A 13962-nucleotide genomic window follows, 5' to 3' on the forward strand; every position below is an offset into this window, starting at 1 on the left:
CGCCAGCCTCCACCCGCTTCTCAGAGGGGGATTGGACCCGCCCCACGGCTCAGATGTAGGCTCTGGGGTTCCTGCCAGGGCCTGGACCAAGCCCAGTGGCTCACAGTCTCGGGCCTGCCTCGTCCTCCAGCCACTGGCTTGCAGGGGTGGGGGGCCATCTTGCAAGGGTGGGCAGGTGGAGACAGAGGTTGGGGATTGCAGGCAAGAAGGACTGACAGCCCGTCCCGTCGCACTCTGTGCCCCATCTCCTTCTCCCCGTGGAAGTAGGGGAGCGACCCATCCAAGGTCACACCACTGTCACAGCAGTTAGGGGATGGGAATGGACCAGAGCTCCCCAGGTCAGAGCAGCTCGGGAACTAGAAGAGTACAAGCCACTTGTCTACCCGCCACCCTTCCTACAAAATCCTGGGGTTGGAGAAGGGTCCCGTGAGCCACCTCCCACATCACCTGGGACCCCCAGAGGCAGGGGAGATAGCATTCCAGGCACAGGGGGTCCATGGGGAGAGGCATGGAGGCAGGGGGAGGCTGCAGTTTCCAGGAGTAGGGCAGAAGGCAATGTGGCAGAATTGCAGGGAGCAGGGGTGGCCCAGAGGCGACCGGGAGGATGGGGCACCATTAGGGAGGCTGGGTGCCGCCAGGGAGAAGGGGGGAGCCTCGGTGGCAATGCCAGGACAGCTGGGCATTTGCGATGGGTGGAAGGATCGCTCCGGCTGCAGGCAAGGGAGTGGCAGAATTACAATTTTTGGAAAAATGATCGGCCTCTCCAGTTGAGTCTAAATAGTACAATCTTTTAAACTTTTATGAAAACAAAGAATGAATAACGAATGGAGACACTGAAACAGGAAATCCATTTACTTTTGAATCTGATGGAAAGGGCAAATCGAAACCCAAAATAATGCTAACAGGATTTTAATAACCTGTAACAAAACCTGCCCACAACACCATCAGAGCTCACTTCCAGCTGCCTCGTGGGCTGAGCCAGGAGCCTGGAATCTGGAATCCGAGGCCTCGTGAGCAACAAAGCTTCCCAAGGGGAGACTAAGGCTTAGATGAGGCGGGGTCTATACGAGGTCACACAGCAGAGCTGGACCTGGAGCAAAGACTCCTGACTCCCAAGCTTGGGTCTCTCTCTGTACACTTCTGTGTGTCTGCACACATCACACACCAAACACACACACACACCCCCCACAGGAAATGCTCTACAAACTCAGATACGCAAATACCTGGACGGATGCAAGATTCCACAAGCTCACAGATTCACTCACATAGACCTACACCTGCCTGGATAGAAGTGTGCAGACGTCCCCATAGTGCCCCCCAAGAGCACCCCAATATATACAGGAACATGCTCACCTTCATACACAGGTGCTCACACATGTACATCTGATCATTCCAAATCTAAAGCTCAGGTATGTATAGACACCCACACGGAACACACACCGCCCCCTGCAGATAGCTACAGATAGACACAGGATTCAGAACTCTCCTTCAATGCACATCTACAAACACACCACTCACACATAACAGACGCACAGACTCCCATTCGTTCACAGACACACACAGTCCTATGGCCACAGGCCGACACTCTGGGCTAAACAGCCATATCCCATGCTCACATCAGGGTCAACGTGGAGTGTCCAGAGACCACACCTTGCCTCGGCAAGGGCCTGGGAAACTGAGATGGGCAAACTGCTGCCCGCTGTGGGAGCCCAAGGACCACACCCTTCGGAAGAGCCAGGGTGGTTCATTGCAAGTGCGCAGGCAGCTCTGTCCCCCAGCCCCGGCTCCGCCCCCACCCCCTCCTCACCCCAAAGGAGTGCGTAAGCGGGTGTGTTCCAGTGTGTGCTATGGGGGCGGGGCAGGGCAGTGTAACAGTGGAAGGAGAGAGCTCATCTACCACACCTGGGTTTAGGATTCCTTCCCTCCCTCCCTCCATCTGATATTTAATGAGAACCTTCTGTGAATCAGGCAAAAACAAGATGTGGCCTCTGCACCCAGGAGTGCTGTCCAGGGGTGAGCTGGCACACCAGAGCTGAGCTGTTGTTACATTACCATGGTGACGATGGCTGTGAGGCCCCAGAGAGACCTGGGTTCCATCTGGGGCTGTGGGACACTGAGCGATTCACGTCCTTCTCTGAGCCTCAGATTCCTCATCTGAGAAATGGGAACCACCTGTTGGATTTGTTATTCGAATCAAATTCAATAGTGGATGTGGGGAGAAAGGGGAAGTTTCAGTAAAATAAGAGTGGGATGTTTATCAGACACCAGCTGTGTGCCAGGCCCATGATAAGTGCACAGGCCCTGGAGTCAGAGAGGCCTGGCTGGGTTCAAATCCCTGCTTTTCCAGGACTAGCTCTGTGAGCTTGAGCAGGTTGCTTAACCTCTCTGAGCTCCTCCTTTCTCACCTGTAACATAGGTATAATAAGAATGCCCACTTTATGTGAGTGCTGTGGGATAGTGCCTGTAAAATTCTTGGCCTGAGGCCTGGCCCAAAACAGGTGGTCATTAAGTTCGTTCCTATTGTTATGCATCAGCTCTCCTTTGTTTGGTCACCTACTAGCACCTACTGTGAGCCAGACATGATTCGAAGCATTCTCCAAATTCTGCCTCATTTAATCCTTCTAACAGCTCTATTATCCCTGTTTTACAACTGAGGAAACTGAGGCACAGAGAGGTCAAGTCACTTATTCAAGGTCACACAGCTGGTAGGAGGCAGAACTGGAATTGGAAGCCAGGTCTGTAGGCCTCTCTAAATCTATCTACAAGGCATGCACTTTCCTCTTGTAGTTCAGAGTCCTCCTCCCCTCTCCCCAGCAGCAGCCCCTGGTAAATAAATCATCCAGTAACAGTTTCTAATTCCCAGACTTGGTTGCAAATGAATTATTCACACTGTAAGGCCTTCAAACCGCGGGCTGGGCCTCATTACCCAAGAAGGGCCACCCGCCCACAAGATGCCACTCCCTCCTCTGGGCATGGGTCCTGGTGGGCCAGCCAGAGGTCGCCAGAGTTGGCGAACACCAGAGCCCCGCACCAAGAACTGGGCAGAGCATCTTTCCTCCTCCCATTCCCAGCCTTTGCTTTCTAATAAGCTCATAGCCTGGTGTTGTCAAGAGAACAGAAACTCTGGACTCAGGCAGTCCTGGATTCCAGGCCTGGCTCTGCCCTAAGCAGCTGTGTGACCTCAGGCAGGTGGCCTACCCTCTCTGAGCCTCTGGGGAAGGCTGACCAGCTGGCCCCACTTCACACTTTCTCTTCTCCCTGCTTCTGTGAGCTGAGGCCTGTGCTGCTCAGCCAGGCCCTGTGCTGGAGGCTGGGGACAGAGATCCTGTCCTGTGGGGACGTCCAATCTCCATGTGTCATTCTTCTACTCTCAGTATCCGGCTAAGACCCTGGTCTGACCCAGAGCCCTGAAGCGGGTTGTAGGGGATCCTGGAGGCTCCAGAGTCCCCTTCAGGGCCGATTACCCACCCCAGCTGCTGATGGCTCACGGGGTTACGCCCCCTGCCCGGGGCAGCTGGAGGCCAGTGCCTGACTGATGTGAGGGTACAAAGGCCCAGCTCCCAGTTGAGACTGGGACAACTGTGAAGGGTTGTCACAGCTCCAGGGAACCCTGCAGGGGCCTCTGTTGTAACCTCATCACCGGTCAGCCTCTCTCTCTCTGCCCGGCCCTGCCTTCCCGTTTCCTTCCAGGTGGACATGCCCCAGTAAACCTGCACACAGTCCTCCAGCTCGGAGTCGCTTTCCAGGAACCCAGCCTAAGGTACTTGTCACAGACAGAGCCCAACCTCATCATTGAATGAGACCCAATCCAGGTCACCAATACTCAGTACTGCTTACAGGCTGAGCCTATGTCCTGCCCCGATCCACGCTCTGATCCTGGTCCCAGACTGAGCGCTGCTGTCAGTCGCAGTCTGAGCCCTGACTTTAACCTTAGACCTGGTCCCAGGCTGAGCCCTGGTCCCAGGCTGAGCCCTGATCCTGGTTCCAGATTCAACCCTGAGCCTGAACGGAGGCTGAGCCCAAGTAGCCCATGGAAGTCAGAGGACACTTAAGACAGAACTACGGGACAGTAAGTGGGAGGTAGGAAGGGACTGGAGTCTGGCTGAGACCGAGGGTAGGACCAGAGTAAACCTCACCGGAGGAGACCGACTGACAACCCCGTCAGCCATGACGGCGGAGTCACAGAATCTCACTTCCCAGAGAGGTATTTTCAGAAACAACTAACCAGGATCTTCTTCGTGAAACAAAAATATGAACCAGGAATGATAAGAGTCATCACAATCACTGCCCTTTCTCAAGCAGGGAGTGTCCTGGGCACCACGGAATCATACATCATGACCCTGCTGTCTCCTCAGGACAACCACGTGGGGTTCTCTCGTCACCCATTTGACAGATGAGGAAGCCTTAGCTGTGGCAGAACCAGCATTCAAACCCTGGACCATTCTTTGCTTCTGTGGGATCTAGGCTCAGGCAGGAACTGGTCTCCCAAAGAAAGGCCCCCATATCCCCGAGCCTGCCCAGGGCAGCAGGGCAGTGAGGAACAGAGTGGTGGGCAGTCTGTGAATCTGTGTAACTGCAATCAACCCCAACTTCAGGCAGGCCCCCGCTCCTCTCAGGGCCCTCCGATTCATCTGCTCTGGTTCCCACACCCATATCCTTGAGGTAGGCATGATGGTTATAGGCACAGATGAAGAAACAGGCCCAGGGAGGGGACACCGCCTGCCCAGGTTTGCAGAACTGGGATTCACTTTGAGAATTCCTGATACTCAGTCTTCCACCCTCTGTTCATCTATATGGGAGAATGAAGGCCACAGCCAACAGAGTGAATGTTTGGATCCTCCAAAATTCATAAGCTGAAACCTAACCCCCAATGTGAGGGTACTTAGAGGTGGGAGTTTTGGGAGGTGATGAGGTCTTAAGAGTGGAGCCCTCAAGAATGGGATTAGTGCTCTTATAAAAGGAGCCCCAGAGAGATCCCTGGCTCCTTCCACCTGTGAGGTTATAGCATAAAGATGGCTGAACCAGGAAGTGAGCTCTTACCACGCACTGAATCTGGTACCACCTTGATCCTGGACTTCTCAGCTTCCAGAACTATGAGAAAAAGTTCTGCTGTTTAAAGGCACTCAATCTGTGGGATTTTTTTTATAGCTGCCTGAGTGGACTAAGTGGCTAAGGCGCCACTTTCCCCATCTGTTCCACACTGTTGATTCTTCCATCCATCTATCCACCCATCCATGCATCCCTCCATGCCTCCGTCCGTGCATCTATCCATGCATTCCCCATCCATCCACAGCTGTGCAGTGAGCATCCTCTAGGTACCAGGTCTGGGCTGGGTGTGGGGACAGGGTGGGCAGGGCCTACCCTTTGTGGCATGTACAGGCTGGCAAAGGAGCCACATATTAGACAAACACACTCACAAAAAACGAATGCATCAGCGCTGGGAAGAAGCAGCCCAGGACGCTGTGAGTGGGTGTAACAGGGACCGTCTCTCCTGGGAGTGTTCCCTGGGCCTCAGGGAGCTGGTAGGCAGGAAACCTGCTGAGATGGCCCTGTAGGCTTGGCCTCAGGGGACAGAAGCTCCCAGAAAAGCGTGAATAATGCCCCAGCTGAGCCAGCTGGCTTGGTGGGGCTGTAGCCAGCCCGCCTGGCTCCTCCAGCAGGTGGGGTCCTGGGGGCTTGACTGCAGCAGGAAGTAGGTCAGGAGGTGAATGGTGGGTGGGGGCCTTTGGAAAATCTCCCCCCCAGATTTGCTTTGCAAACCGTGCCAGCTGGGGCCTGAAGCCTCCAAGAACTGTATCAGAGCTTTAGGAGACAGGAGAAAGGTTATTTCAGGAAGAAGGAACGGCATGAACATCGGCATGGAGGTGGGAAACAGTAGGCAGACCTGGGACAGTGGAGCAAGGAGAGGAAAGGGGGTGGGAAACTGGGTCTCGGCCCTCGGGGATTTCATAGCACCCTGGGGAGCCTCGGGTCCCACCGGACACCAGTAACAGTAACTGCTGCTGTTGTTGAAAGCTGACTACTGTGTGCCCAAGGAGGGTCATGCTGGATCTCATTTCCTCCTCACTAGATCCAGTAAGGTGGTTACTGCTAGGTCCCTTTTTACAGATGGAAAAACTGAGGTCATGGTGAATTCCCTGGAGGTCCAGTGGTTAGGACTCTGCACTTTCAATGCAGGGGGCGCAGGTTTGATCCCTGATCGGCAAACTAAGATCCCACATGCCGCACCTCACAGTGAAAAAATAAAGATAAATAATTAAATTAAATTAAATTAAATTAAAAAAGAAAAACTGAGGTCAGGAGGGGTGCAATCTGTCACCTAAGAGCACAGAGTTAGCAAGTAAAGGATTAGCCCATGCCCTTAACCCTCACCTGTCGTGCCCTGGAAACAAAGGGAGGAAGTCCAGACACAGGGTGGGCAAGGCCCACACTGGCTCCACCTGTGGTCTTGTCCATCTCTTGCCCTAAACAGAGAGCTTCTTTACCTCTGTCACCACATGACACGAGGAACAGAATTGGTGCTTAGAAAATACTGTGAATGAATAATCATCCTAAGAGCAGACACTCCTAAAGTGCTCACCATGTGACCACGAGCCTTTGAGGTAGGTACATTATTACCCCCATTTCACAGGTAGGAAAACTGAGACACAGCTGGGAAGTGGTGAAGCCATGATTCACCAGGCAGCAAGTACGTGCATAAATTAATGAACTAATTGATGAATAAATGAGCGTGAGCCAGGATGAGGGAATAAAGGAGAGAAAAGGTGAGTAAGCATGCGAGGTTTTGAAGGAGTGACGGAGCAGCCAGGGTGAGAGGTTGGTCTTGCAGAGTGGAGCAGAAGTGGAGGCCATCACCGCTGTTCCACCTCCAGCTTCCAGGAAAAGGCCCCATTCCCCTCCTCTCAGGGAGGCTTGAAGCCTTTCCACGCTGTTGCCCAGCAACGGTGCCCTTGTTACCGCCCCCCCCTGCCCCCGGCCCCACCCCACTTCAGTCAGCCAGAGCTGTGGGGCTGGGGCCCTGGCAGGTGGGGTACCGGGCTGGGGAAAGGAAGCTCAGAGGCCGGAGAGGTGGGCCTGGGTGGGCTTCAAGACTGGGAGAAGAGCCCTGAGTCCCGTGGGGAAGGGCTGTTTAGACCAACCTTTATTCTGAGGGCATCTGCCTGGCACAGGGCAGGTGGAGATGCCCAAGACTGCTCATGGCAATGACCACGGGCCTTGAGTTGGAAGTCCTGATTGGAGGAGATCTTGGATGACTCACTTTCCCTCCTGAATCCACTTCCTCATCTGCAGAATGGGGATATGGTGCCTGCTTCCCAGAGGGATGGTACAAGGATAGGACCGGCACAGGAAGGCTTTGCACTGGGAGGGGACGGGCTATTTTTATAAGCAAGGAGTGTGTAAACTAGCTCTAGAGGACAAAGAATACTGGGGCAAAGAATTCTCAGAGTTCCTCTCCAAGAGAGGATGGGTTGCCCTGCGGGAACCCTGGAGGGCTCCCTGAAGAGGTGGGCCCTGAAAGACTTTTCCAAGTGGAGATGGGGGTCAGAAGGAGGAGAGGATTCCTGGCAGGGAGCGGGGCGGGGGAACAGCCCGTGCAAAGGCCTGGAGGCACGAGACTGGAGCCCATTCAAGGACAGCTACTGTTCATTCACATTTGCCTTTAACCCTCACAGCAACTCCATGAGGCTGGGAGTACTGCTCCCATTCCACAGGACAGGAAACTTGGCTCAGAGAGGGTAAGGCACTTGCTCCAGGTGGCACAGCCGGTGAATGGCAGAGCTAAGTCCAGCGCACTTTCTCCTGCATTGTGCACTTCCAGGGAAGCAAGCGGCTCAGAGGAGTGGAGCAAAGAGGGCAAGGGGAGAGAAATGCCGTGGGGCCCGGGGGCCTCCTCACGCCACAGGGAAGGGGCTGACTCTGTGCAGAGGGTGCTGGGGAGCCATTGATGGTTTCTAAGCTGGAGAGAAATGACCCAGGCTAGGTCCTCAGGTGCCCAGGTGCTGTCCAGGCCATCTGTCTCCACCTCCTACACCTCCACCCTGTGTATCCATCCACCCACACTGTTTCTCAGCCAGTTGAGAAACCATGTGTGACGGAGGAGAATGTAAAAATATATATGCAACCGAAAAACAACGAGCTGACAGAACACAGCTATAAATACTCTGACGGGTGCGGAAACGTTCCTGCAATCCTGCTTCCTGCTGCCTGAGGAGCGGGGGCATGGAGTTTGACAGGTGGGGTGGGAACTCAGGGGAGGGAACGGGAAAGCGGACAACCACGTGTGGACCTACTTTGTGCCAAGCGCTGCGAAAGCGGCACATCTCTGGGTCTTCACAAAAACCGTCTCAGAGAATCACCACTGTCATCCCGATTCACAGATAAGGAAACTGAAGCGCAGAGAGGTACGTCATCTGGCCAAGGTCACACAGCAGTGGACCTTGGGAAGCCGTGGAGCTGGGATTCCAACAAGCCCTGCAAAAGGGCCAACTTTCTGAAGAAGAGAGAGTCAGCTTCAGGCTCCGCCTCCCTTGCTCCTTGCCTAGGGCCAGAGAAAGCGTCAGGCTTCCAGGACCTCCCCTGCTTACATGCCTTCCATGGCTCCCCAGAGCCCTCCAGATAAAGACCAAATTCAAGGCCTTTGAGGCCCTGTGATCTGGCCTCTGCCCACTCCCAGAGCCCACCTCCTGCCACTGCCCCGGATTTCGGAGCCACAGTCAGGCCACGCTGACCTGCTCTCAGGACCCCTTCAGGGCCCAGCGCTCTCAGCCTCGGTACCTACTGCTCCCAGAAGTTCCATCCACCTACACCGGGGCCTCAGCTCAAGTGCTGCCTCCTCCTGGCCTCCTCCACTGGTCAGATCCTCCTGTGCTTTCCCTGCAAGGCCTGAAGTTCAACTGTAATCAGGTGGGTCATTACAGGTGATGGGCCGCAGCTGTGAGGACAGGGCCAGGCCCCGGCGCAGGCGCTGTGGCCACAGAGGGTTTTCCCCCCAAGGGCTCAGCCGCTCAGGAGGGCCTGTGAGAGGTGAAGTAGGTGACTACCACGTAGATACTCCTCTCTGGTGGCCTTGCAGCTGCTGGAGAGCCTGGATGTGGTGACGTGAAATGGGACTGAAGGGGAGCTGGCCTCAGGCTCTGGCGGGAGAAGGAAAAAAAGGAGGAAGAAAGATGAAAGGGACTCCTGGGGCCCCCAGGAGAAGAAGAACTGGAGATAAGTTGGCCCCACCTTTCGGACCTTCATCGTGTCCCGGGTCAGCTTTCCACGAGTGGTCTGAGCCTGTTTGCACCTCTGGCCAGTGTGAGCATAAAGGTAAGGCTGCCAATGGGGTTATTTGTTCCCTTTCAGACTTTCCCTATAGGCCAGCGCTGCCCAATAGGAACGCAATATGAGCAGTTACGTAATTTTTAATTTGAATTTTCTAGTAGCCACTTAGAAAAAAAAGAAGCAGCTGAAGTTAATTTTAATGTTTTATTTCACCCAAAATATCCCAAATATCATTTGTACATGTAATCAAGATAATCACTGATATTGTTTTTTATTTTTATTTATTTATTTTTGCGGTACGCGGGCCTCTCACTGTCGCGGTCTCTCCCATTGCGGAACACAGGCTCCGGACGCGCAGGCCCAGCGGCCACGGCTCACGGGCCCAGCCGCGCCGCGACATGTGGGATCTTCCCGGACCGGAGCACGAACCCGTGTCCCCTGCATCGGCAGGCGGACCCTCAACCACTGCGCCACCAGGGAAGCCCTGATATTGTTTTTTAAACTTTTTTTTTTTCTACTAAATCTTCAAAATCCAGTGTGTCTTTTACACTTACATTTTGGACGGGCTGCATTTCAAGTGCCGAAGAGCCACATGTGGCTACTATGGTCAGAGAGCTCGGCTCTAGACTGTAAACTCCATGAGAGTCGGGACAATGATTGTACCCGTTGCTCTTATTTCCAGGGTCTGGCATGTAATGGAGACTAAGGGAATGTTTGTTGAATGACTGGCTGACTGACTAGCTGAATGAATGAATGAGTAAATGTCTGAGGCCTTGTTAGATCAAAAGCCAATTCCCCTCATGGGCCATGGAAGAGCCTAGAAATAAGTTCTAGTCCCACCTCTGCGTCCAGTGCTCTGCATGACTATAAATGAGTCCCTTGCCTCTTGGGCCTCTGTTTCCCCATCTGTACAATGGGTTGGGGGATTGGACTGTATGATACTTTTTCCCCCCCAGGCTCTCAGTAGAGTTTCTCCAAGGGAGCCCACTCTTCTCTCTGCAGCTCCCTTCCCTGAGTCAGGTCCCCAGAGAAGTTCCCTGCTCCCTCAACCCCCCTCACCCTTCCCTCCCTCCTCCTGTGGGTGACAGGAGGTCTCGAGACAGGCCTCCAGGTGACCTTCTGTGCAGAGCAGAGCCGAGCCCTAGGGGGGAAACCAAGGTAGGACTCCTGCCACAGGGCAGCCACACAGAGAGCAAAGCCAAGGTGGGTGCTCAGGCCTGGCCCTGCTCCAGCTGCCCCTGTCACTGCCGTGTCTCACATCTGTTCAGAGCGGGGAAGAGACCGGGGCAGGCTTAACCCTTTGATTCTGCAGAGAAGGAAAAGGGAAGCCAAGAGATGTGCCAAGACACAGTGAGCGGGGCAGAGCTGGGCCTTTGTTTTCCTCATCTGAAATATGGACACAAAACCTGCCTGCATCCCATCAAACATCAATGCCTCAAATCCAGGCTCTGCTACTTAACAGCCCTGTGACCTTGGGCAAGCCGCTTTACCTCACTGTACCCCAGAGTCCTTATTTGTAAACAGGGATGAGAAGGATGCCAGCTTCACCGGTTGTTGTGCCCATGAAGTGTGTTAACAGACGTAAAGCTTTCACACGGCTGCCGGGCACACTCTAAGTGCTGTACAAGGGGTAAATGTTATTAGCCTTCACCATGGTGCTAATTCTGCAGTTCAGATGAGGCGATGGGTGTGACCAGGGTTTGCAAACTATAAAGGTCTCTCCGGAGAGGCAGGCATTTTTGGGTTGCAAAGGACGATGCAAACTACAGAACACGCTGTGACTTGCAAAGTGTTTTGTAAATGTTGCCGCATTAAGGAGGCGACTGTGGATTAGCTTTTTATAATCCAAAAAGCACTTCAGAATCATAAACCACTTTAGAGGCCGTGGAGCTCTTTGTAAGGGCTTTCTAGACTGTTGAGTGCTGTGAAGTCTGAAACAAGTGGCCTTTCAAAAGCATGGGCAAGTCGCAGGGTGGGAGTGGGTAGAGAGAACAACCAGAGCTAGAGGAGAACAGCAGCCCATTTCCCCTTGTTCTCGTCCCCGTCACCACCCCTGCCCTTGCTGGCCATGCAGAGAAACTCCAGCCTATCTGCAGGTCCCTGTGATTCTGTTCTGAGGCCAGGGAGGCCTCTCGGCATTGCCGACTCAGCCAAACAGGAGGAGTTCGGCAGGAATCAGCCCCATCTTCCTTGCGCTCCTGCCTTGTCTTTTTTCTTTTTTCTACCACAAAGGCAATGAACCCGATGCCCTGGGGTGACTGGGAAGGTGGCAGGCTCCCAGGCTGCCCGATAACCTTGCTCTGAGGCCCAGGCTTGGGCCTGCTCCGGAGACCCAGGCCGAGTACCTGCTGCCCCATCGCTGGCAGAGCAGCAGGGGTTCACGGGCTGAGGACAGGTGAGGGCTGCCACCTTCCGACAGCTGTGGGGGCAGAGCGAAGGCCTGGCCTGTGACGTTCCTGGGTTCCCATCCCAGCTCTGCCACTTTCTCATGGGTGACCGTGGGCAGGTTCTCTCACTTCTCTGAGCCAGAGTTCCTCAGCCATAACGTGGCTCCTTGTGTGTATGTCACCCCTCTTTGTGTGTATGTCACCTGTGCATATGAGTTCTGTCCCTTCTTTTGTCCATAGGCCTGTGGGCCTTCTAATGAAAGAGAAATAGAAGGTGAGGCAGCTTCAACGGGGTAGGGGTTATGAGCATGGGTTTTCAAATCACAAAGACCTGGATTCAGGGAATTCCCTGGTGGTCCAGTGGTTAGGACTCTGCACTTTCACTGCTGAGGGCCCAGGTTCAATCCCCAGTCGGGGAACTAAGATCCCACAAGCCACGTGGTGCAGCCAAAACAAACAAGCAAATAAAAAAGACCCGGATTCAAATCCTGACCCTGCCCCGTGCCAGCTGTGTGCCTTTAGGCCTGTCACATCACCTCTCTGAGCCTCCATTTCCTCATCTATAAAATGGGCATAATGATAGTTGCTACCTCATAAAAAGTTGGTGAGGATTCAAAGACGTGGTGTGGATGGCATGCAATGTACCAGATCCAGAGCACAAGACCTGCTCAGTCAGTGGTGACTGTGATCTCCCCTCCCCAGATTATTCTGTACTCCATAACGCCACACACTGCTCCTTCACGGGCCTCCTCACGTTGGCAATTACTTGATAAAAAGCCCACCTTCCCCTGTCACCCTGATGGCAGCTGGGGCCCTGGGCACTCTGGATGCAGCTAAAGGCTTCCATTCCTGGACTTCCTTCAGAGAAACTTCTTTTTCCCAGCCCCTCTCCTTCTTGTCCCTCGGCTGGGTGGTATTGACCCCAAAATGCAACTCAGCTCTCTGAGACCCTCACACAAACCATGCGAGAGCAACGCGCCCTTTGCCCTAGATTTCCTAGACCAGAGAGGGTCTGCGCCGCAGCTACGTGGGCGAGTTGAACAGATGCTGTCGGAACCCTGCTCTTGCAGCGACCTGGCTCTGATCACCCTGCCCCTGAGCCCAACTCAGGCTCTCTCCCTCCTGCCCTACCTTCTTCTCTTCCTCTCCTTCCTTTTCAGAAGCAAGATATCAACATTGCCCTCCTGCCTCCTGCAGTATAATTCATTTTTCTGAACAAAGCCAGAAAATTCCTAGCAGTGGTGAATATAGGTTTCTTCCTCTGGTTGCATGCACTGGTCTGTACATTTCTCGAGGGCCAGTACTGTGCGCCGTGGTCACCAGTTGTACCCCAGCACTCAACCCAGTGTTTGACCCTATGAACATGTGCTGAGTAAATGAATAAATGAGTGCGGTGGGCTACCGAGTCAGGAGGAGAATGGAAGCTGCCCTGTATGCTTGTCCAGCCCCTCTTCCCCCTCTCTGTCTTCCGAGGGGCACCGGTGGTGACAGAGAAACAGGGCTGTGGTTCCCAGGACCAGCTGCATGTCAGAATCCCCTGAAAAGCTTTTAAACACCAAGGCCACTTGGTTCTCGTTCCTCTTCCGGGAGATTCTGATTCAAGTGATCCAACAGGGGTCCTGATGATTGAGTTGTTTTTTTTTTTTTTTTTTTTTTTTTTGTTACGCGGGCCTCTCACTGTTGTGGCCTCTCCCGTTGCGGAGCACAGGCTCCGGACGTGCAGGCTCAGTGGCCATGGCTCATGGGCCCAGCTGCTCCGCGGCATGTGGGATCTTCCCGGACCGGGGCACGAACCCGTGTCCCCTGCATTGGCAGGCGGACTCTCAACCACTGCGCCACCAGGGAAGCCCTGATTGAGTTCTTTAAAATCCTAGTTGATCCAAATCTACACCACTGAGACAGAGCAAGAGGGTGAGTTCTGGAAACAAATGGGTCTATGAATGCCCATGGAGTTTCCACCTGGATCCCTCCATGGATCAGGCAGTCTGGGGGCTGGTGTCCAGGGGGAGGGTCTGGCCAGATGGTGGAGAGGAAGTTACGTGGGCTTTAGAGTCATTGGAGTTCTGGGTTCAAATTCCCAATTCTACTTCGTTCCAGCGCTGTTGCCTTGGACAAGACACTTCACCCATCTAAGCTCGTTTCCCTCCTCCATTAATTGGCAATCAGAATTCCTGCCTCACAGGCTGTTGGCATCAATCAGTAAGAGAATGTCCTCTTTAATTACCTGGCACAGGGCGCAGCTTGGAGCCGGTGTTCCGTGAAGTGTGGTTCTCTTGGCTTCCTGAACAAGCTTTGGCGTGGAAGGGGGCGA

Source organism: Leucopleurus acutus (genome assembly GCF_964270905.1).
Source record: "Leucopleurus acutus genome assembly, chromosome: 7".
Taxonomy (NCBI): Eukaryota; Metazoa; Chordata; class Mammalia; order Artiodactyla; family Delphinidae; genus Leucopleurus; species Leucopleurus acutus.